The following is a 23962-nucleotide window of genomic DNA, read 5'->3' as shown; positions in this document are numbered from 1 at the left end:
TCTTTCCAGATAGTAAGAGTACTAGTACTGTATACAGTAGTTAGTTTTTTCTTTACAGAGAGAGCAGCACCAGCCATCAGGTTACAGTACATAGAATTTAACAGTAGTCAGAGTATACAGTAGTTCCAGTACAGTATACAGTACATTAGTTTGACAGTACTACAGTAACTGCCTACTAACTGCCCCATTTTTTTTCTTTCCAGAGAAAGCTGCACCAGCCACCTACAGTAGTTCTGCCATAATACAGTACAGTAACTGCACTAATTTTTGGTTTTCTTGTCGTTCCAGGAAAAATGGTGGCCTAAGGGGATGGGGGCGTTGTGTCCAGTCAAATCTGCTTGTACAGTCAAATGTACAGTATATAAACAGCAGCAATGATGTACATAAAACCTTTCCTCTCTCCATGAACTACTGTACTGCAGACAGAATGAGGAAAAGATAAAGACTAAAGAAAAAATAATTTTACTATACAGTATTTACAGTACAGTATATTATACAGTACATTACAGTACTGTACTGTACATACTGTAGTATTAAATAATATTCTTATAAATGTGCATTGCTCATGTTTCCCCATGTTTTACAAAGGTTTTCCAAATTGTTATCCAATTTCAAGCTGCCAAAATAACTTAATAAAGACTGCATTACTGTGTATTATTCCTGATTATAACAGCAGTGTCATTTCAAAAGGCAGTTCATCATAATAATTGGATGAATAAACCCCCAAAGAAAACCCCCAAATATAGTACATAAAAAGCAAGTCACTTTAACTCCCTGTGCCCCATGCACCAAAAATGTTTTGTGGCAGAAGAATTTAATAAAGGCTGCAGAATGTATTATTGTGTGTTGATGTTTTGAATTGCTGTGCACTTTAAATGTTTCAATATTGTAAATAAATGTTTTTGTACTGACTCCACCAATAAAAGACCATGTTGAATTGCCTCACATTGTTTCCATTTGCTCCTTTGCCAGTGTAACAAATGTATTGTAGAGGCTTGCTGCACTGTTTTTTACTGGCTAGTCGCGCAATTGGCGTAGGAACTACGGCAATTGGCGTGGGAACTAGGTCAATTGGCGTGGGAACTTCTGTTTTAGGGCATCTAGGAATAAAATGTATTTGGCCCTTAGATGTTAGGAACCCCCTCACTGGACCCCAACAGGGTCCCAGCAGTAATGGCGGCGAGAAAGGGTCACGCCGGCGAGGAGGGTCCTACCATTGAGCGCAATGGCGGAGAAAGCTTTGAACCGGCTAAGTCAGAATGAGCAGAAACCTGGTACCCACAACTCCGGTTCGGTTCGAGCTAGAGGGCTCAGATTTGGTCACCATGTAGTCCTAGTTGTGGCAGGATTGCATGGCAAATTGTGACCCTCTCGTGGCAACAGAACAGAGTCAGGGTGATGTTAAAGTTCAGGTTTCTGCCATTGACTTGCATGGCAGAAAAAAAGCCACTTTGGTAATGTGCTTTTAAACTGTCTTTTTGTATCTCCGGTTCCGGGGCTCTTGGAAGGCTGATATTTTGCCACTATGGCAAGGGTCCTCCCGCATGAGGACCAGGTAAATTTCAACCGCTCAGACCCACAGAACGGGTAATTTTACATTATATTCGCGCAATTGGCATGGGAACTACTTAGGGCCGCGGTCAAGTTCACGGGCAATTGGCGTGGGAACTTCTGTTCTAGGGCACCTAGGAATAAAATTATTTTTGCCCATAGATGTTAGGCACTGTATACCACTGTACAGTATACTGTGGAAGACAAATAATGAAACGATACTGAATATGTAGAATAAATGCATAGTTTTATTTATTCGGGGTTTATTACACAGTATACTGTACGGCCGGAAAACATCAGCATACAGTACAATATTATCCATCGAAATCCCCCCATTAGTCGTTTTCTTTTCTGAGGAAAAAAAAGAAAAGTTTTAATGTACAGTAATGGTCAGCCCCCTAAAGAAGTACCCAGCCAGCCCCACCAAAATAATACGGCAACAAGACAGTACTCACCATAGAATTAAAATTCATTTTCCCCCAGATGTTAGGAACCCCCTCACCTCACCCCAACAGGGTCCGAGCATGTACAGTACTGTACTTTAAAATAAATTAAATATGCAATTTTACTATTACTACGCGCGCACGCACAGACTGTGTACTGCAGGTTGAACCGCGAAGGTATTAGACTTCAGAGACAACAGCTCGCAAACGCCCTCATGCGTTTTTACACGGCATTGCAGTATTGCAGCCAGCGGGAATAAAATGCTTAAATCACAGCCGCGAAAATAACGCTATACACCCCGGGAGAAAACGACACAAAACCGCACATCACCGGGATCTTCTGAAATTCGCAGAGCTAGCCAAGTAAGAATAAAGTTGGTCGCCAGTGTATATTCACGCGTTATTCACTTATATGTTAGAAGTACAAGGTTACAAGTAAACATCATTATGTATCCTTTTGTTAATTGCGTTGTACGCATAACTATGTATATGATCTTTCCGTTGCCTGTATACATAATAATGTGCGCGCACATCTTACTTTGCGCACGAACTTCACGATTGAGTCGACAAAGTGTTAGCGCATGCGCTAAACAATGTGTACGTTGTGCGTTCAATACATGTTGTAACTACCATTAACCATATAATATTTATTTCAAATCCAATGAAGGCGAAACTACATTCGTTCTAAACACGTACTTCAATAATCTTTTTAAACAGACGTGTGTGGACGGAAACAACGGCCGATCACCCAAAGAGCGAATCCAATACGTGTGACCTCATGTTAAGGCAGCGTGAAGTGCACGCAAACACTCCTCCCACAGAATTAACATTGGGCTAACGCACAGTGCACGGCCACAAACACAGACGCGCGCGCATGACACAGTGCAGTGACCGTAACTATAACAAACCGACACAGCCAATAGGCTTTGACGCGCGCACGTCGGTTGAGGGCGGGGCTTACATCCGTAATCCTTTTTAAGGACGCCTTGGCACATGACAAGGGTCCCACGTCATATGTGGCCGACCCGGTTTTTTTCTGATGTTGCATGATAAAGAAACAGGTGTGTGTTACAGTTATGGTAACATGTTGCTATTATATGTTTTAAGAGATAGGAAAGTAGGTATATTTATTCCCTGACCAATGTGTACTAATCTTTCTGGTTCTAGTATATTGTAATAGGAAACAATGTGTTTGTGAACGCTACATGTTATGCAGTCTGCTATGTTACGCTGAATCCACGCATTTAAAGTAAATATGGTGGATAGAAAAAAGTTTAAACTTTTAACGGTGAGTCAACGCATAACGATTGTTATATTTACCATTCTTGTAGAAGTAACACTTCGTTTGGCTGCAACTGGTCGCTCCAGAAAGACAATGCATTTGCATCCATGGTTGAGCCAACCGCTGAATCCTGTAGGACACACATCTCCATGAGGCGCTCATAGGAATCGCCACTGCCTTCTTCAAACAATTGGTCCGGAGGTACGTACATTTCTTGGTTTAGCCATTCGAATTCGTTTGGAGCACAAAGGCTTGGTAAAACATCATAGTAGTTATGTTCTTGTAGCATGTGTGTTTCAGGAATGGAGGGTGCAGATATTGCAGCAGGTATCGATTCACACGGAACAGTAGTAGCTGATCCATTGCTATTGTTATTAGGAATAAATATGCTATTTATCAGAAGTTATGTGCCATTTTCCATGGTGATTTTAAATTGCGGTGCAATCTGCCAAAATCCATACCTTTCATGTAGGTTATCCTGCACACGTTCAAAACATTCATTTGTTGATAAAGTCAATCTTACAGAGGATTTAAAATTTCCAGCGCGGCCCGGGTCTTGGTAATAATTATATTTTCTTCTGATCAAATCATAGATCTGGCCCACGTTGGCTTTGTTTTCTTCAGTTGATATGATAGCCTCCGCAATCATTACTTTATACGCTTTGTGTGGATGGCTGTTCATAATTATATCCTCAGCCATTGCAGCGTCTCAAATAATGTGAGTGGAGTTCTAGGTTTTGTCTTGTGAATGTGAAACTATTTAAATGTTATCTTTTTTGTGGGTTTGTACTCAAGGTCAGCAGAAAAGTTACATGTTTCACTCCTTTTTGCAAACACCAATTCGATTGTGTAGAAATAATTGGCAGACATTTGTGGGTTCTGATTGCCATTTCACTGTGAAAGTCCAATTAATGTTTTTTTATCTACATTCTCAAAACAAGTGTCGGATTTTTATTAAAAAATAATGTGGGTGAGAAAATAAACAGTGTTGGCATTATGAAAATAGTGCTTACACAGACATATAATGAGATATACACACACCTGCTAATGTTTTTGTCTCTCTTTTTTGCAACATTTCACTGTGTATCTTTCTGTCTGGTTAACTCCCTGTCTGACTCACAGAGTTTAACTATGTGTGTATATGTATATATATATATATATATATATATATATATATATGTCTCTCATAAACACATATACATATGTATATTGTACAATATATATATATATGTCTCTAAAACCAATCTTGAAAGATGTGTGTGTATATTACTGTATTTAAGGGCTTATATGTAAACAGGGATTTTTATATTGCTCAGACTTATTTAAAGGTTTAAATATTACAGGGTTAGTATGTTTGAGGGCCTATTAGAGTCAGCTGTGTCCAATTCAGAGTTACCATCAAACAAGGCCTTTTGTGAGTCTAGAAGGCCTGTAGTGTTATAACCTATAATATATCTATTTAATCCAGTTGTACACTGAACATATTGATGGCAGTAAGTAGGCCTTGTATGAAACCTATTTAAATGGTGATCAAGATGAGTGAATTATGTGATTAATAATAATTTTAGGCCCATAGTGTTATAGGCTCAGATTATGTATATTTCACTAACATTAGGCCTGTATTATTATAATACTGTGTTTTCACAAGGAAACATCAAGTCTATGTTGTGAGAAAATAAATATATACCAGTTTAGATAGTTAAACTATATATATATATATATATATATATATATATATATATATATATATATATAGATAGATAGATAGATAGATAGATAGATAGATAGATAGATAGATAGATAGATAGATAGATAGATAGACACTGTGTGTGTGTACATATATCCAATTAAGATGTTAGCAGTTAAATAGATGTTTGATTTAAGTTGCATGTGAATAATATTAACATGCAATGACTACCTAAAATACTTATCAAACACACCCAAATACAATGTTTAGCAGCTAAGTGAATGTCAGCTTCTCTAAACATAGCATCTGGGTAATGTTGGACCATTACTGAACAGATGATTAATACATAAATATTAATTACATTATGCATTCTTTCGGACTGTGAACATTTCCAAACCTTCACGTGTACAATGACATACTTGAATGTTTGGAAACAACAGGTCTTCATCATACATACAATATTCATTAGATAATCTCAAGTCAACAAAACAAGGCCAAATACAGATTTACTTAATTATAACATTTATTCTTTTTTTTCCTTTTGAGACCGAGTCACAGGCCTGCTTGTTGTTTCTTGGATTTTTCTTTTCCGTTTGGCTACAACTTTAAGCAAAACAGAGCCAGTTTGACTGGCCTGTGGCACTTCACGGGCAGGGCTTGTGGCCTGTGCCACTTCACGGGCAGGGCTTGTGGCCTGTGCCACTTCACGAGCAGGGCTTGTGGCCTGTGACACTTCACGGGCAGGGCTTGTGGCCTGTGACACTTCACGGGCAGGGCTTGTGGCCTGTGACAATTCACGGGCAGGGCTTGTGGCCTGTGACAATTCATGGGCAGGGCTTGTGACCTGTGACACTTCACGGGCAGGGCTTGTGGCCTGTGACACTTGTGAACAAGTTGGTACACAGTGCACAACTGATGCTTGCTCCGTTTCATGTTTGGGTTTTTTTGTTTGTGTCCAAAAACTGGTCAGTAGTAACTGCTTGTGCATTTTTCTCTTTGGTGCCTCCTTTGTAGGTGTCAGCTCCAGATTTTCTACAGATGGCAGCGGTAGGATGTTGACAGGAACATGCAGAGAACTTTCAGCTACTTTACCGGTAACATCCCGACCTGGGGAATGAAGATCAGATGCATGGGGTGAAAAAGTAGAAGCATGTAAAGATCCATCCTCTGATGGTGTAAAGCTGAATTGATGTGCTGCTGTAGTCATTCTCAAGTGATTAGCTTGGGTTAGCTGAACAACTACTGCTTCTAAAGTCGTGTTTATTTTTTGCATTTGTTTAGGCACTTGAATGAAGACTCTGTGGAGATGTGACAATTGTGATATCGTTTCTTCCTGCAGTGATATCATCCTTTCGTGCACTGACATCAGATCTGAATGGCGATGATTTTCTGCTTCAACAATTTTTTCTTCAGAAGCTATTATTGCAGCGAATGTGTTACTTGCTGGAGTAATTGCCTGTGTAACTCTTTGGATGGGAACCTCTTCATGGTCACTTGATTGCATTTCTGTGTCTTTGGCATCATCATCATCATCATCATCATGTGCTAAAAATAAATGTACACATAATGAAATGGCATGCTAATGTCAGCTGTTTTACTATGTAATTATACACTGTGATAACTAACACCTAACATGTTTCCATACGTTTTATAACGTCACATTAAAATGTACCTTGACTTACGAATTCTGTTTGGACTCAGTGTGCAATAAGAATGAATGAAAAGGTGTTCAAAACTCACAACTCCTACATGATACTTAACATCACAAACACAATACATGTTCTCTTAAAAAACTTCATTTTCACTGACAGTAAGTAATCCTATTTAAATAACATGTGCAAAACAAATAATGAACATGACAACATGACATATAGAAGTGAACATATTATATGTCCTGCACCTCAAACACTCTTCTTCCAGGTGCGATGAGCTGCATGATCCAGGTGAAGACACTTGTTCCGTCTCAGGTGACACATGTCCTCCAGGAGCAACTATATAGAACAATAACATCAGTTGTTAATTGACATGTGTAAATTGTGAACATAGAGTTAGTGTATGTTGAGTATTTATGGCTAACTAACACCATCAGTTCCTGAACTGAAAATGTGTGTGGCAAAGTGAACATAAATAGTTGTAATAACTATATACATGCCAGTGTACTTAGGACTTTTGAGTTCAGTAACATACAACATACTATGTTTATGCAGTAATGCGTTAGGATAATATTATTAATATTGGACATACACTGCATATGTTGTGTAGTCATATCACAATAATAATGTACATAACTATCATGAGATGAACTTTCACAATGCTTATCATTAAGTAGGTCATATTGGAAAAATAATAGTTTTTGTTACAGGATATGTGTGGTACATAAATAGAAGCTGTTGCACGCCTGAATGTGGCTGCCACTCAACAACACAACACATGCAGTGTGTCGCTCACAGATGCTACGTGTGTGATAATGTGGTGTTGATATCAGTTGAACTATAGATCTGATTGAACGAATGTGTGACGTACGGTTTGATACCTAATGGTTTGTTGGGTGAATTAGTACATAGAGTTAACCTTTCAAATGACTGTGATTACCTTCTGTTTTGCTAGTCAGGTTGTAAGAACGGTAGTCCCTCCCCCAAAAACACAAATCACCCAGACCTTTCAATTACTTCAAGCAGGTGAAAATGCTGTCAACAAAGTTGAACGTAACATGACCCTGTTATTTGGCTGTGTGCTGAACCCCAACCCCTGTGTTGACGTGTATGCTGTGATGACATATTAATTGCAGCTGCTTTAACAATGGTAGATGAGCAAAATAGTAGTCTGAAGTGTGCAATCTATGAACACAATGACATAACATATGCTACGTGTGCCTCATTATGCTCTCTGTATATGACATGAAGTAAAAAAGGACCTTTTAAAAAACAAAAACACATTTGTTAGTGCAAGTGATGTTTGTTGGCCGTTGCATGCAATATATTCGATGCATGATTTGAAGAGGCAGTAATGTCGTGTTTGTAGGAGTTAAATAAATAAAATACACATTAATATTATATATATGTATGTTCTGCACCAGTACATAGTAATATTTTCTCATTAGCATGTCTTACACATGTGTGCCACCCTGTTGTTTCCCATCTTCGGCCACCATAAATTGCTTCCACTGCAGCAAAGGATTGTGGGAAATGACATGCAAATGAGCACGCAATGCCACGTGGTATATTATTTAATGCTTTTAGTAGGACTAAAAAATATAAATATATTTTAATAGATATATATATATAGACAGAGACATATATACATATATAGATGTAGGTATGCTTATATTGGGAAGAAAGTATAAATAGCAGCGGAAATGTGTAAAATAACTGTAACCAACGACACGCCTAGTACAGTAACATTTCTCACCTGGTGGAAATTCTGAGGAATAAAATCCGATGTCCCTGTTACCGGGCAAACCCTCCACGACGACGGGAAGTAATTTTTCCCGAAGCTGCTCCTCCAATGGAGTTAAGATGAGACGTTTTGCTAGCGGGCCACCTCCAGTGCCAGAAACATGCAAGCGTTGGTCTTGTATTTTCTTTTTTAATTTAGCCCTAATATCGTCAAATCTCTTGCGACAATTATTCTTGTCCCTGACACGATTCCCACACGCATTCACACCAAATATTATTTTGTCCCACATTTCTTTTTTGCTTGATGAACTTGTCCGCACTTGAAATACATACAAAATATATGACGTTAATTCATAATAATACAACCACCAGTTTCCTACACTGCTAGCTGTTCCAAGAGATACCAAACATGCTGGTTTAGGTGTAATATGTGAAGCACATGAGCATTCACTTCTAAACCTAGACATGTAAGGAAGCTTGCATTAATATTGTATGCAGTTAGCGCAAATTGAACGCCTGAGTGTTCTTGTCGTTGTAACGCATGATAAAAAGATGTGTTTCCACAATAATTAACATTGATAGATATTATGGACCCATATTTGCATATTAACACAACTCACATGACCTAGGATCACATGTATTTGAAGAATGAATGCAAAGGTACACTTACCTACTAAATGGCCATACAGACTGTCATAGTGCTCCAGAATCCCAGTGACAAGAGCTGTATTTTCCTGGTCATTGAAGCGAGGATTACGTGGCTGCTCCACACGTTTCTTCCGTCCAGTTTTAGGCTCAGAGTTTGCCTGCTGCTGACTGGACTCTCCTTCTTCCAATGGAAAAGACTCCAAAAGCGGTCCCCCAGCAAGCACCCCACCACCAGACACACCAGCAGCACCAGCAACAGAGCCACCAGCAGCACTCGCACTCCCAGCAACAGCACTCGCACTCCCAGACACAGCACTCGCACTCCCAGCAACAGCACTCGCACTCCCAGCAACATCACTCCCCTGAACAGTACGTTCACTCCGACGCGTACTCGCACGACTAGCACTACCACTCACACCAGAATCACTCTTCCCACGCTTTGCGGGCATACCTCTAGCACTCACAAAAAACAAAAAACAAATGTACAGCCAATCACATGAAACACTTCCACATACAAAACAAGACAAAGATGTAAACAAAACAACAAAGGACAAAGCACTCACAATACACAACAAGTCTCTCAGTCAATATGCAAATATTAAATCGCCCAGCTCTGTGCGTCTCTCTCTCTCTCTCACTCCCAACAACACAGAGAATGATTAACAGTACACGTTGCCTTTAAATATGGCGCGCTATCCAAAACATGCTTGCTTCGCCTGATTCAGCTAGAAGTTTGATTGGCGAACCTAACAGCAGTCCGCCATGCACGCCGATGCACCTGTGTGTGATGGGCAAATCATCGTGAGAGTGGGCAGAATCGTTTTCGCCTTGATTCGGAAGACATTCGGAACTTACTGCATACGGAGAGGGAAAATCGCCAACAACATGGTTAATCGGTAAGCTTGCCGATTTCACATTTTCGGCGCGTACTGCATGAGGCCCTTAGTCTCATCCTACCCAGACTTTCTGTCGCGGCCGAGTTTATTCTAACATTTACCCGGTCTCGGCCGCGACAGATACCGGGCGCGCGCCGCATTCTCCCGCGCACGCGCCGGAGCCTCGGAGGATCGGTCCTCCGATCGGGGCTTCCCCCTCCCCTCTCTGGGTCCGCCGGGTCCCCCGGAGCCCCCCACCACCATCCCCCACATTAGAGGAACCCAGGGCTCCCTCATGGAGCCCTGGCCACGAGCGCCATGCGCGCACGCTCCCGATGAAGCGTGACCACGCATCGATGATGCGCGGCACGCCGAGGGAAAAAAAACCTCCCGGCTTGCGGCACTAGCCGAGTGAGGATAAAGTGTGCCGCCACTGTATACACCCAGATCAAGTCGGATTTATCAAGGGCCGGCAAGCATCGGATAATACACGACGATTTATTGATCTGTTGGATTTGGCAAATAGTAAGACAACTCAAAGCATGTTGTTAAGTCTGGATGCAGAAAAAGCTTTCGATATGATAGACTGGCCATATTTAAAAGAGACGCTTGCGACATTTGGCTTTGGAGATCGGGTGAGCGCAGCGATTCTGTCGCTGCACTCTAACCCCACCGCCAGGGTCATACACCAAGGCTACCCCTCTCTGCCCTTCCAAATAAAGAGTGGCACGAGACAGGGCTGCCCATTATCCCCACTTTTATTTGCCCTATGTATCGAACCACTGGCAGCGCAAATCAGAGGAAACCCAGGCATCTCAGGGTTAAACGCATACTCCCAGACCCATAAAGCGGCCCTGTATGCAGATGACATCCTCTTGATTATCACAAAACCCCTTACTTCCCTACCAAACCTATTCGACCTACTAGATTGATTCTCTAAGGTCTCCGGCTTCAAAATCAATCAATCCAAGTCGGAAGCCCTCAACATCAACCTCCCTAGACACATGGAGAAATTACTAAAATTGAATTTCAAATTTAACTGGCAACAAAATCACATAAAATACCTGGGTGTCCACATCACCAAAACTGTAAAAGACGTGTACAATGCAAATTACCCCAACCTGATTCGGACCTTAAAATCTGATTTACGGAAGTGGACATCCAAAAGGATATCCTGGATCGGACGTATCCATAGTGTCAAAATGAATTTACTCCCCCGTATATTATACCTCTTCCAAACTGTTCCAGTGCCACTCAGATGGAGGGACTTGCACTCACTCCAATCGGAAATCTCCAAATTTATCTGGGGAGGTAAAAAACCGAGAGTAAGTAAATTAAATATGAAAAGATCTGTGGTGGCGGGCGGCCTAGCAGTACCCTGCCTGGTATCATATTACAAGGCGGCGCAATTAAGTCAGATTGTACAATGGCAATCTAACCCAAAGTTAAAGAGATGGGTGGAATTAGAAAATGCTGCATGTGCACCTCTGGAACTGAGCAGCTTAATTTGGTTACCTAAAACGGCGCGAAAATTCACTGCCATGCCGCTATCCTCGGTGACCAACTCAGTGTCAATTTTGGAGTCTACGAAAATTCGGCATTCCCTCACGACAAAACATTCCATGGCGACACCCATCTGGAATAATCCTGATTTTGCTCCGGGTCTGTCAGTTAGTAATATCTCAATCTGGAGACAGAGGGGCTACAATCGGATTAGAGATCTGGAGGGTTATGACAGAAAAATCAAAACATTTGACCATATCAGGGAAGAAAAAGAGATCCCCCACTCAGAATTCTTTAGATACCTCCAGATCAGGGCATTTTATAACAAATTTTCCCCATACCCCCTATTAACATCTTTCGAAAAGCTCTGTCTGGCTGAGACCGACACGAAGGGACTTACATCTCAGCTATACAGAGAAGTGATCAGTTCTGGTGAACATGAGCAGCAGATACCCTCATTCCGATCTCAATGGGAAACAGATCTGGGAGAAAACTTAGAGGATGAAGAATGGAGCGCTATATTTATGGCCAGAGCGAAAAGCTCCATATGCACCACGCTCAAGGAGAACGCATATAAAGTCCTAATGCAATGGTACCTCACCCCACTGAAATTATCAAGGTTTTTGCCGGGTTCCTCCCCCCTGTGCCCCCGCCAGTGCGGAGAAACAGCCGACCTGTTACATATGCTGTGGTCTTGCCCACGGATCTCTCCACATTGGATACAGAGACTGTTTGATCTCACCATTCCCCCAGACCCGTGGTTGTTCCTCCTGAACATGCCATTACCGGGCCTTTCCAAAGCACATAACAAACTAATTGCCCATTTTGCAACTGCAACGCGGTGCGAGATCGCAGCATTATGGAAACAATCTGATATCCCAACCATCCCAAAGATTCGGAATCGAATTTGGTTCATTTGCTAGATGGAAAAGTTAACGAGTTTAGTTAACGATACTGGTGACAATTTTCTAAAAGTCTGGATGCCTTGGCTGGCACAGACATATATCCCGGGGATTGAGAGGTCCTCAATATGGCTCTGATAGCAGTAGATGCGTTCTCCTTGGGAGGGACTCCCAGGAAGTATTATATACCCCCAAGATCCTTTATAGCAGCATTATAATGTCAGGAATGTGAGAGACGACTCAACTTGCAAGCGCCTGAGATGCTTGGCACGGGGCGTCATGTTACATCTACTACCAACGCACTCCCCCTACCTCACCCCCAACCTACCCCTCTCCCCTCCCCATCCCTCCTTGACCTCCCCTCCCTTTTCCTTAATTTTTTTTTTTTTTTGTGAGTGTGTATTGTCTCCCCTTTTAAGTTGAGTTATAAGTGTCTGTTTGTCCACTTAAGTAGAGATGGCTTGGACTGTATAGTCCACACCAAAATACCCGGAAGACCGGGTCCTGAAGCACAGTAGGACCTCGTTGCTACTTACACAGTTGTTAAAATATTGTTTACATACAAGACAAAAGTATTCTGTAATATATTTTATGCTGTTTTGATTCAATAAAAAATTTAAGTTAAAAAAAAAAAAAGAAACCCACTGCTACACATTTTATTGAACAATGACTCAAGGCTGCTTTTCCAGGATTCAAAGGAAATGAGCACACGCCAAAACCACTAATAAGTGATGAAAGAGAAACACTGCTGTTACTATGAGAGATGTTTGTATTTCACAAAGATTCACAGACATTCCAACATGAAAAGAGAACTAATCAGCGGAGAAAGTTATTGCATTAAACACAGACATTAATACAGTATATACCATTACAATATACTTGTCAGATTGCTCCTCCACTAACCCTTCCATATAACCCCTCCATATATTATTTGCTAACACAAGTAGAGCAAAAAACTTTGATGCACTTTATAAGTTGTGATTTGATGTACTGTTTTAGTACCAATATCATGTAAAAATGTCCAGAACAATATGTTGGGGGAAACAAATTAGGTGGGAAAAATAACTTTGAATGTGTGTCCAGTACAAAATAGACTGAATAAAGCAATAAAATAGAGTTTCCAAAGTGAAATACCCAGCAAAACTCTACTCACAAATTTCTTAGTGCAGTCTCTTCCATGTAATAAAGAGCAGTGAAGAATACAATGTTTCAGATCCTCATGAAAGGTCCTTATTGGAGCTGAAACATTGCATTCTTCGCTGCTCTTTAATAAATGGAAGAGACTGCACTAAGAAACTTGCATGTAAAAATGTCCAACATGATTCATAACACCCATAAGTTTTCTCGTTTGAACTAAAACAGATCCGTTTTGGGGGAATTAGTAAATGGTCAAAAAAACAACTGTTGCTCTAATCAGAGTGATGGTGTTCATTGTTGAAATAAATAAATAAATTAAAACCAGTATGGTGCTTACTGCTCATAGTGATCTGTTCTCATTTCTTTTACTACATTCAGGTACAGGTTCAATGTTATGTAGCAAACCCATGCCAGTGCGCACCAGTCTGAAACAAAAGAGGAAACATTAGTGCTGCTGGATTTAAGTGCAATACTCATAAAAATATCAGAGTGATATTGACCCATATTTACTGAGCAGTCTTCTGCCACAACCTTATGGCCCTATATGGGTCGTCTCGAGGGTAACCGACAGTTTTCCCAGGGTTGGGGCTCTAAATTTGTTGCTAGGAGGTGGGGTCCAAGCTTTAAATATATTGAGCGGGGGTCATTACTCTGAGGTCCGACTGGCCTTTTGCCAAGCTGCGAGGAAAATGCTCCACGACGCGAAGCAGGAGTGGAGGGAACCGCAGCTACACGGACAGGAAGGGAAGGGCAGCGTCGAGTGTGGCGTGTGCTCTGTTTCCTGACAGTACCCCCCCCTTGAGGATTGGCCTCAGGATGATCCACCCAAGGCTTGTGGGAAACTTGAGGTGAAAGTGTCTGAGCAACACTGGGGCATGAATATAGTCCAGTGGAATCCAGGATCGTTCTTCTGGACCGTACCGATTCCAATGTACCAGGAACTGTAAACGACCCCTGGAGAACCGGGAATCCAAGATGAACCTCGAACTCTGGTTGTCCCTGTATGGAGATGGGTTTAGGCCTCTGGTTGTTAGCCGGGAACGGGTACTCTGAATGTAGGGTTTGAGAAGGGAGACATGAAATGCCGTGGGTATCTTTATGGTAGGGGGTAGTGGTAGATGGTACGTCACTGGGTTTATCCGCTGAAAAATTTCAAAGGGTCCCAGGAATGTAGGTGCCAATTTTGGGGTAGGGGTTTTAAGGCGGATGTTCTTGGCAGAGAGCCACACCCTATCCCCCTATTCAGGTGCGTCCTGACGATGCCGGTCGGCTTGACGTTTGTATCTCTAGGAAGCACCAGTGATTGCTGTCTGAATTCTCCTCCAGGAATTTTGTAGGACGGACACCCGAGTGTCGGCTGCTGGTACCCCTGGGGAAATGCTGGAGATGGTAAGATGAGCGGGATGGAAGCCATAATTCGCGATAAATGTGGATTCTTAGGTAGACTCATTCTTGTGTGAATTGATCGCGAACTCGGCCCAGGGTAGTAAGTCAGTCCAGTCATCAAGAGTCTCTGACACAAAACATCTCAAGTACTGATCCAGATTCTGGTTCATCCTCTCTGTCTGCCCGTTGGTTTGAGGGTGGTAGCCGGTGGAGAACGAGAGAGAGATACCGAGTGACCTGGAATAGCCCGCCAGAATTTGGAGATGAATTGTGAACCTCTGTCGGACACTATGGACGTGGGGATTCCGTGAAGTCTGAACACCTCCCTGGAGAAAACGTCTGCCAGAACCGGAGAAGATGGAAGACCCTTGAGAAAGGGTGAAGTGCACCTGTTTAGTGAATCTGTCCTCAATGACGAGGATAGAAAGTCATTCCCTTGGAGAGCGGGAGTTTCACTATGAAATCCATGGATATGTGTGTCCATGGATGTTCGGGGATGGGTAACGGTAGCAGAAGACTCGAAGGCTTGTGTCGGGCGGTCTTACTTTAAGCGCAAACTGGGCAGGCACTGGTGAATTCCTGAACCTCTTTCCTCATCTTGGGCCACCAGAAGGTTCGTCCGATGAGATCCAGGGTCTTCTTAATGCCGGGATGCCCAGCAGTTCTGGAGGAATGGCCCCACTCAAGGATCTATCCGCCGGAACTGCGGGGATGCATATAGAGTACCCTCTGGAACCTCTAGACCTCTGGGAATGGGGGATTGAGCTTTGATGATCTTGTCAAAGACTTCAAATGAGGTTGCCGAAATTATAAATTTGGAGGGTAGGATGGTTTCACGGATCTCCTCTGAACTCTCTTCTGGGGAGAATTGCCGAGACAGGGCATCGTTTTTTCATTCTTGGTACCAGGTATATAAGATAAGACGTAATTGAACCTCGAGAAGAAAATGCCCACGAGCCTGTCTGGACCCTAACCGGCGTGCTCCTTCGATATATAAAAGATTTTTATGGTTCGTGAGGATGGAAATAGGTTCCCGGGTACCCTCTAGATGATGTCGCCATTCTAGAAGGGCCATCTTGATGGCCAAAAACTCCCTGTTACTGACATCATGACATCATAATTCTTCTCGGCCGGAGAATTTTTTTTTGAGAAAAATCCACACAGATGTAGTTTGTCTTGGGGACCCATTCTTTGGGAGAGCACTGCACCAGCTCCCGAGTCTGAGGCGTCCACCTCGAGTGTTAAAGGGAGGGAGGTATCCAGATGTCGAAGGATAGGTGCCGAAACGAAGATACTTTTAAGAGTTTCGAAAGCAGCAGAGGCTTCGGAAGGCCAAACGGAGGGGTCGGCTCCTTTCTTGGTAAGAGCCGTAATGGGAGCCACTATGGTGGAAAAATTAAGAATACATTTCCTGTAGTAATTTGAAAATCTGAGAAAACGTTGAATGGATTTTAACGTGCTGGGCTGGGGCCATTCCAGTATAGCCTTCAGCTTTTCGGGATCCATACTGAACCCCTTGTCAGAGATAATATAGCCTAAGATGGCTGTGGACCTCTGATGGAAGAGGCACTTCTCTAGTTTGGCGTAGAGGTGATTAAGGCGAAGACGGGCGAGAATGAGCCTGGTGTGCAATATGTGCTCTTGGAGGGTCTTGGAAAAGATAAGAATGTCATCCAGGTAGATGATTACACAAACATTTAGTACGTCCCGGAAGACCTCATTCATAAAGTCCTGAAAAACGGCCGGGGCGTTACAAAGGATAAAGGGCATCACCAGGAACTTGTAGTGGCTGCTATGGGTGTTGAAGGCGGTCTTCCACTCTCGAATGCGGATGAGGTTATAAGCCCCCCTAAAATCGAGCTTAGAAAAAATGGTGGCCTCTTGTAGTCTGTCAAATAACTCAGAGATGAGTGGAAGAGTGTAGCGAGTCTTAACTGTTATGCGGTTGAGGCCTCTGCAGTCAATACAAGGTCTTAGCGTCCCGTCCTTCTTTTTTACGAAGAAGAAACTTGTGCCAGCTGCGGAGGTGGAGTGCCGTATAATCCTTTCTGGAGATTATCCCGCATGTACTCCGTCATGGCAGTGGTCTCTGGTACAGAAAGTGGATATGATTTGGGAAGGATCGCACCCGGAACCAGATCGATGGGGCAGTCTTACGGGCGATGCAGAGGTAAAAGGTCGGAGTGAGTCTTACTGAAGATGTCCAGAAAGTCCGTGTATGCCTCCGGAAGGGAGGAGGGAATAGAGGGAGGTTTTTCCAACCCAGCAAGGAGCATAGTAGGGCTGAGAAGACCCAATGAGGTCTGCCACTGAATGGGTACCTGATCCGTCCAATCGATGCACGGATTGTGTCTCTGTAACCAGGGAAACCTGAGGATAACTTGGACCATGGGGGAGTGGAATACATTGAACGAGATGATCACGCAATAATCATCCTTCATGGACATGGTAAGCAGAGGGGTCTCCAACGAGATAAAGGCCGGTTGCAGGGGGCATCCGTCAATGGCCTCTAGGCCTATGGGAAACCTCTTCTAAATAATCGGAATCTTGTTCTGGTCTATGAAGTTTCCTCCCGATCCAGAGTCGAGGAAGGCAAAGGTGGTTACATGGAAATCCGGACCCTCGACGAGGATTGGTAACATGATCCTCTTGGGAAATTCTTCCTTGGAAAGGGGGCCAGAAGAGATGGTACCCAGGGAGAGCCCCACATTACTCACTGGGTGTGCTCATTTCCCGGCCTCAGGGCACAGCCGCGTACCAGATGTTCAGGGGATCCACAGTAAAAGCAAAGGCCCTCGTTCCTTCGTCGAGATCTCTCTGTAGCCCGAAGCTGTTGACTGCCAATCTGCATTGGTTTAGAAGTATATGGAGGAGGTAAGATATACGGGGGACCCCTGAAAGGCATAGAAGGGACCAGGGAGGATACGGGCATGACAAACCTGGGACGCTGGGGTTCGTGACGTCTACCCTTTAGGTGCTGGTCCACCCGTATACACTAGGAAATTAGATCCTCCAAGGTTTCAGGCTGTGGTTGAGTCGCAAGTTCATCCTTCACTGGCTCAGACAGCCCCTGTCAGAATACTGCTACTAGGGCTTCTTCGTTCCACCGAATCTCCGCCGCGATGATCCAGGATTCTAAGGCGTTTTCGCTACGGACCTACGCCCCTGGGTAACGTACATCAAAGAAGAGGCCGCCGTATCCCTGTGGGACAGAGTGTCAAACACCTGTTGAAACTCCCTTTTGAAGCGGGGTAGTCCCTGGTAAGATCCGGCCGCATGTCTTAGATGGGAGAGGGGTAGGAAGGAAGAGGCTGGGCACTACGGATTTCTGCTTGTGAAAAAAAAGAATTTATTAAGCCAGTATGATGACGTTTCGGCCCCTATGGCCTTTCTCAAATGCATTTGAGAAAGGCCATAGGGGCCAAAACGTCATCATACTGGCTTAATAAATTCTTTTTTTTTCACAAGCAGAAATCCGCAGTGCCCAGGCTCTTCCTTCCTATTTCACTTGGAATACCACCCAGAGATTCCTGAACCAGGAGCACCGGTATTTATCATTATTTTCTTTGTTGGGGAGTGCATCTTCCTTTCTAGATGGGAGAGGCCCAGGTCAAGGCGCTTCCTGTCAGGAGAGAGAAAATATAGCCCACCTTGGAGCGTTCGGAGGTGAAGTGGCTAGGGGCAAGCTCAAATTGAATCTCGCACTGGGTCAGAAAACCTCAACAGGCATGTGAATCATCGGATATGATTTTGGTGCAGGGATCTTAGGTTCCGAGGCGGTAGCTCCGTCACAGGTGGGCAAAGAAAGGTGCGGGGTGCGTGGTACCCTGGTGGGGTTTTCTTGGAGAGTAAGGTTAGAAAGTTGTTGCGTGATGATGGCTATTTGGTTTCCGAGAGTCTGGCAGTGTTGTGCCAGGGCTATTAATATTTGGTCCATCTCGGGGGGGGGGGGGTCTGCGTTGGTTGCACTCTGCATAATGTCACACTGTGCTGCCCGCAGACCAGACTAACCCCCAGTTCTGAGGTGGAGAGTGAGTAACCATGCACCGCAGTAGTGAGGTCATTCCCGGAGTGTGGATTTGGTAGCGTGGCCAAGGCCAGGGGTACAAGGAACTTGCCATAGTACTTGCCAGATCTGGACGTAGAGAGGGTATCGTAGTGAAGTCCAAAGCCAGGGGTCAAAGGCGGGAGAGGTCAGAGTCGTAGGGGTCCATGAGCCGAGTTTGAAGGATCCGGGAGGCAAGCGTGGTCGAGTGGAAGCCGGGGTCGAGGAGTCAGAGAGGGTAGGAAGACAAGCCAGTTCGGTAAAAAGATCTGTAACGTAAGAGGGAGCTGGGCACAGTTTCCAACAGTACAAGGCAAACGAAACTATGCAGAGCGAAGTTGTATTGGAGCCACAGGGGTAATAAATCACTGAGAACCAATCAGAGGAGGAGGAAGGGCAGAGGTGAGCCAAGGAGCCTCTTGTGATAGGGCAGGAGGTGATGAGCTGCTTTGATGCAGGTGAGCATCAGGAAGGCGTGAGCCCAAGTTCTTAGATGGCCGGTGGGTGGAGCTACACGGCCGGTGCAGTGAATAAATTAAAATGTGTGACGCGCGCTCTATAAATAGAGACGGCTGTGTATGCGAGGGGGGGGGGGTGGTGATCCACGACGCGAAGCAGGAGTGGAGGGAACCGAAGCTACACGGACAGGTGGGAATGGTAGTGCAGAGGGTGTGCCCTGATTCCTGACAACGGCTTAATTTTACCCTTGTTTGATCATTAATTCTTTTAAAACAAATTTGGTCATTTAAGATCAAATGCAGTAGAATAGGATATGACAACATTACTGTACTAATGCCAAGAAATTGTATACATCACTATGATTTATTTATTTTCAATTTATGAAATAAGTATTCATTTACACAGGTTTCATACCTATTATATGCAAAAAAAAACAAAACGAAAGGTTGGAGATTTGCGAAGAGGTTTAATCGCCAAACAATATTTCATTTTTAATTAGTAGGGGGTCTGCTATTTTCTATAACTGATGGTGCAAAGTGTTAATACAGTACAATTGACAGATAGGGGCCTGTTCACTGTAATGCTTGTCCTGCCCACAAGCCAGACGAGACCCCGGGACTGAGGTGGAAAGGAGAGATACCACTCACCTAACAGTAAACGGGGGCAAGGCCGGAGTGTGTAAGTAGCGTAGCTGGTCCAGGGAACAAAAATAGAAAGAGTTCAGTACTTGCCAACTCCAGCGTCGAAGGGTAAAGTCTGTAAGCCAATGGTCAAGGTGTAGGGAGAGCAGCGTGGTAGAGTGTCCGTAAGCCTGGGTCGTGGAGCGGAGAGAGCAGCGTAGTAGGGGTCCGTAAGCCGTGTCCAAGGGATATAGAAGACTGCAAGGTAGAGAGTCCAAAGCCAAATCCAAGGGGTTCCAGAGAGCAGCGTGATCGAAGTCCAAAGCCAAGGGTCAAAATCCGGGGAGGTCAGCAGAGAATCCAGGGACAGGAACAGGGACTGAAACACAAGAGAGCCAAGTAGAAGCAGACAGCACCAAGGTATAGAAGCTATGCATAGGTAACAGTGGGTGGGGGAGTGGGGGAAGTGGATGGACCGGGCGCTTCCTAAACAATATAGTAATTAGTGTGATAAGTGACACACCTTAAGTACACACAATAAACCTATCACCATATAGTGTTAGATAAAATAAAACAGTGTACAGCAGCAGCTCAACTTCCTCTGATGGGATCGTTCCTAATCCCAGGATGTGAAGTATTCTTTTCTTGGGGTTGAGGAGGAGCGCTGAATCACGTGATATGTAAAAAAATAATAAATATATATAGTGCAGATGGTAATTCACTGCTTAAACAATGTAAAACATACGAAATGAACTCACAAAAATCCTATAAAATCACTGCATGTCAGAGATCCTTCTCTCTCTGACTGGAGCCCTTTGTGTTACTGGAGTCTGTATCCTCTCAGTGAAGTGGATGATATGAAAATAAAGAAAACCACAAATAGTGCAAATAGTATGAACTATACAAATATATTATGCACAGGAAATCAGGAAACTCACATTTTCCATTATAAAGTTGGGTGGTGGAGAGAACCGCCGATAGAAGCAGGCTGCTGTTCGGTGCTTCACTTTCCCCTCACAGTGTAGTTCAATGCCAGTCTATGCCGTCGCGTCACTTCCGGTTTCGCGTCACGTCACTTCCGGTTTCGCGTCACAGGTGAGGGCGGGAAGCCAGAATGGGAGTGATCTCAGCAGTGGTTTGCCAGTCCTTCCAGGCGCAGAATCTCTCTAACTCTACGCGTTTCGCAACAGCTTCATCAGGAGTACAATTGTATGGGTGTGCTCTAGTGTAATATATAGGCCCATCAATTAATGTAGAGAAAAATATGGTGAAAGTTAACCCCCTCAGCACTCACACATAGCGCGAGGTCCAAAGCCCCTACAGTGAATATATACATAAATACATGGCTAAATAATCTTTATTAAACTAAAAGAAGATAAAATGTAAAGTTTTTTAATTCTGAACATATTGGTGTAAATAAAAATATTTCTGAATAAAGTATACACGCTAAAATGTTTCTATATGCTGTTTCCTAAAAATACACTGGCTGTGTATAGAAGTGAAGAGGTAGATGGAGGAAGGAAAAAGAAGATAGACATAATTATTAATCATGATACATTCTTAAACAAAAGACATAAATGTCTTATAGATTATAATCAAATAGATCATAAGAAGGAGGGACATGTTCTTAGTAAAATATACCCATACATTACATAAATATAAATTTATAAATGTGTTTGAAGGACAGTTTGAAATATTGATAATATTGATAATAGATGTTATAAGATACATTATAAAATTTCTTTAAAATATAAAATAGATAGTATAGTATGCATGCTATTTAATATTTAAACTAGAAAAGCACCAATATCTATATCTACATTGAGACCTAGGGGGGACATGGTTTGCATTTTATGGATCCAGTATGTTTCTCTTCTGGCCAGACTGTTTAGTCTATTGCCCCCCCGCCAATGTTTGTTGACTTGTTCGATACCCATATACTTTAAGTATTTCGGATCGGAATTATGAAAGTGCAAAAAGTGTTTAGATAGGTTATGACTGCTGAGACCTTTTCTTATATTGCCCACATGTTCTAATATGCGTGTACGTATTGGTCTTGACGTACGACCGATGTACTGTAACCCGCACGGGCATTGCAATAAATATATCACATAGTCTGATTTGCAATTTATATAGCTTTCAACAGTAAAGGTCTCCCCTGTTGTTTTTGAAATAAATTTAAACTTATCCTTTCCTTTATATTTGCATGCCGTGCATGAGTAACAGCCATAGAAACCTATTGGTTTGTCCAACCAAGTCTTTGCACTATCATTTTGTCTAGTTTTGAATGTGGTTGGTGCTAGCTTATTTCTGAGGTTTGGTGCTCTTTTAAAAAGGATTGTTGGTTTCTCAGGAATATGACCCCTAAGCACAGGGTCATTTTTCAAGATGTGCCAGTGTTTACAGATAATTTTTTTGATATCATTGGCATCTTTATTGTATGGTGTAAGGAATGACATACTATAATTTATTTTGTTATTGGTATTTGTATCTTTTGTTTTATCTAATAATAGTTTTTCTCTTGGGACAAGGTTTACTTTATCAACGGCTTTCTTTAAAACGTGCTCGTCATAGTTTCTATCTCTAAATCTGTTGAGGAGGATCTCCGACTGTTCTTGGCATATTGCTTCTTCGCTGCAGTTTCTTTTGATTCTTCTTAGTTGCCCATAGGGGATGTTTTTTATCCATTGAGGATTGTGACAGCTATTTTCTAATATAAAATTGTTGCTGTCAACCTTTTTAAAAAAGGTCTTTGTTTTCAACTCCCCGTTTTCTATAAAAATGACTAAATCTAAAAATTCCACCTCACTTTTGCTCCATTTGTGGGTAAAAGAGATGTTTCGGTCATTGTTCTCTAAGGCCCCGAAGAAATTCATTAATTCTTCCTCACTCCCTTTCCAGATTAGTATCACGTCATCAATAAATCTGTGCCAGGAGACGAGATTTGCACCGAGTTCATGGGGGGGTTCCACAACTTCCTCTTCCCAAATCCCCATGAAGATGTTAGCATAGCACGGTGCAAATTTCGTCCCCATGGCAGTCCCGCACTTCTGTAGATAAAATTCATTGTTAAACCAAAAGAAATTTTTCTCCAAAATAAAACTAATAGACTTGAGTATAAAATCTACCTGTTCTTTCTTAATTTCAGTATCCCTCTCTAGTACTTTTCTAACTGACTCTATCCCATCACAGTGATTTATTGAGGTATACAGGGCTTTCACATCAGCAGTGACTAAAATATAATCATCCTCCCATTTTATATCGCTTAAAATTGTGATAATGTCCGGAGTGTCTTTGATATAAGATTTAAAATTTGGGACATATTTGGATAAAAAGCAATCAATATATTGGGAAAGGTTGCTGGTCATTGAATTTATGCCCGATATAATGGGTCTTCCGGGGGGATTTAAAATATCTTTATGTATCTTTGGTAAAAAGTAAAACAGTGGTAGCATCGGATTTTCCTTACATAAAAATTTTAATTCATTATCGTTTAAAATTCCTGAGTTTTTTCCTTCTAATAAAAGTTCCTTTAGTTGTATAAAAAAGGGATTAGTGGGGTTGTGGTTAAGGATCTGATAGGTCTTCTTATCACCTAAGATCCTATTGGCTTCTAGTAAATACTTTGACCGATCCATAACCACAACTCCACCTCCCTTGTCAGCTGGTTTTATAATTAACTCTTCATTTTTAACCAGACTTCTAAGAGCATCCCTCTCTTTTCTAGTCATATTTTGTTTGCTATAATCTTGGTTGGCTTCAAACTTATTAAAATCAGCTAAAACCATTTGGTAAAAAACTTCTAAAAAATGTCCTTTATTGTGGCTTGGGTAAAAAGTGGATCTTAATTTCAGATCTGTGTGTTTAAAAGTGCTATCCCTGCGATTTAAAGGTAATAGTTCATCTGAACTCCTTAGATCAGAATTCACAGATGACTGGTGTAAAAAGTGCCTCTGTATGGTCAATTTCCTTAAAAATAAGTTAGCGTCTATAAATAATTGAAAATTATTTGACCTGACACTTGGTGCA

General features: G+C 42.5%; 1 long non-coding RNA gene across 1 annotated transcript; it reads left to right on the top strand.

Moving 5' to 3' along the window:
- Positions 1-3331: 3331 nt before the first annotated feature.
- LOC142490984 (uncharacterized) lies at positions 3332-6429 on the top strand. The gene is made up of 3 exons (XR_012800198.1): positions 3332-3477; positions 5978-6057; positions 6245-6429. It is a non-coding gene; the product is annotated as an uncharacterized LOC142490984 (long non-coding RNA).
- The last annotated feature ends 17533 nt before the right edge of the window (positions 6430-23962 follow it).

This window comes from Ascaphus truei, chromosome 3, assembly GCF_040206685.1.
Source record: "Ascaphus truei isolate aAscTru1 chromosome 3, aAscTru1.hap1, whole genome shotgun sequence".
Taxonomy (NCBI): Eukaryota; Metazoa; Chordata; class Amphibia; order Anura; family Ascaphidae; genus Ascaphus; species Ascaphus truei.
This window is presented reverse-complemented; position numbering and strand designations above follow the sequence as displayed.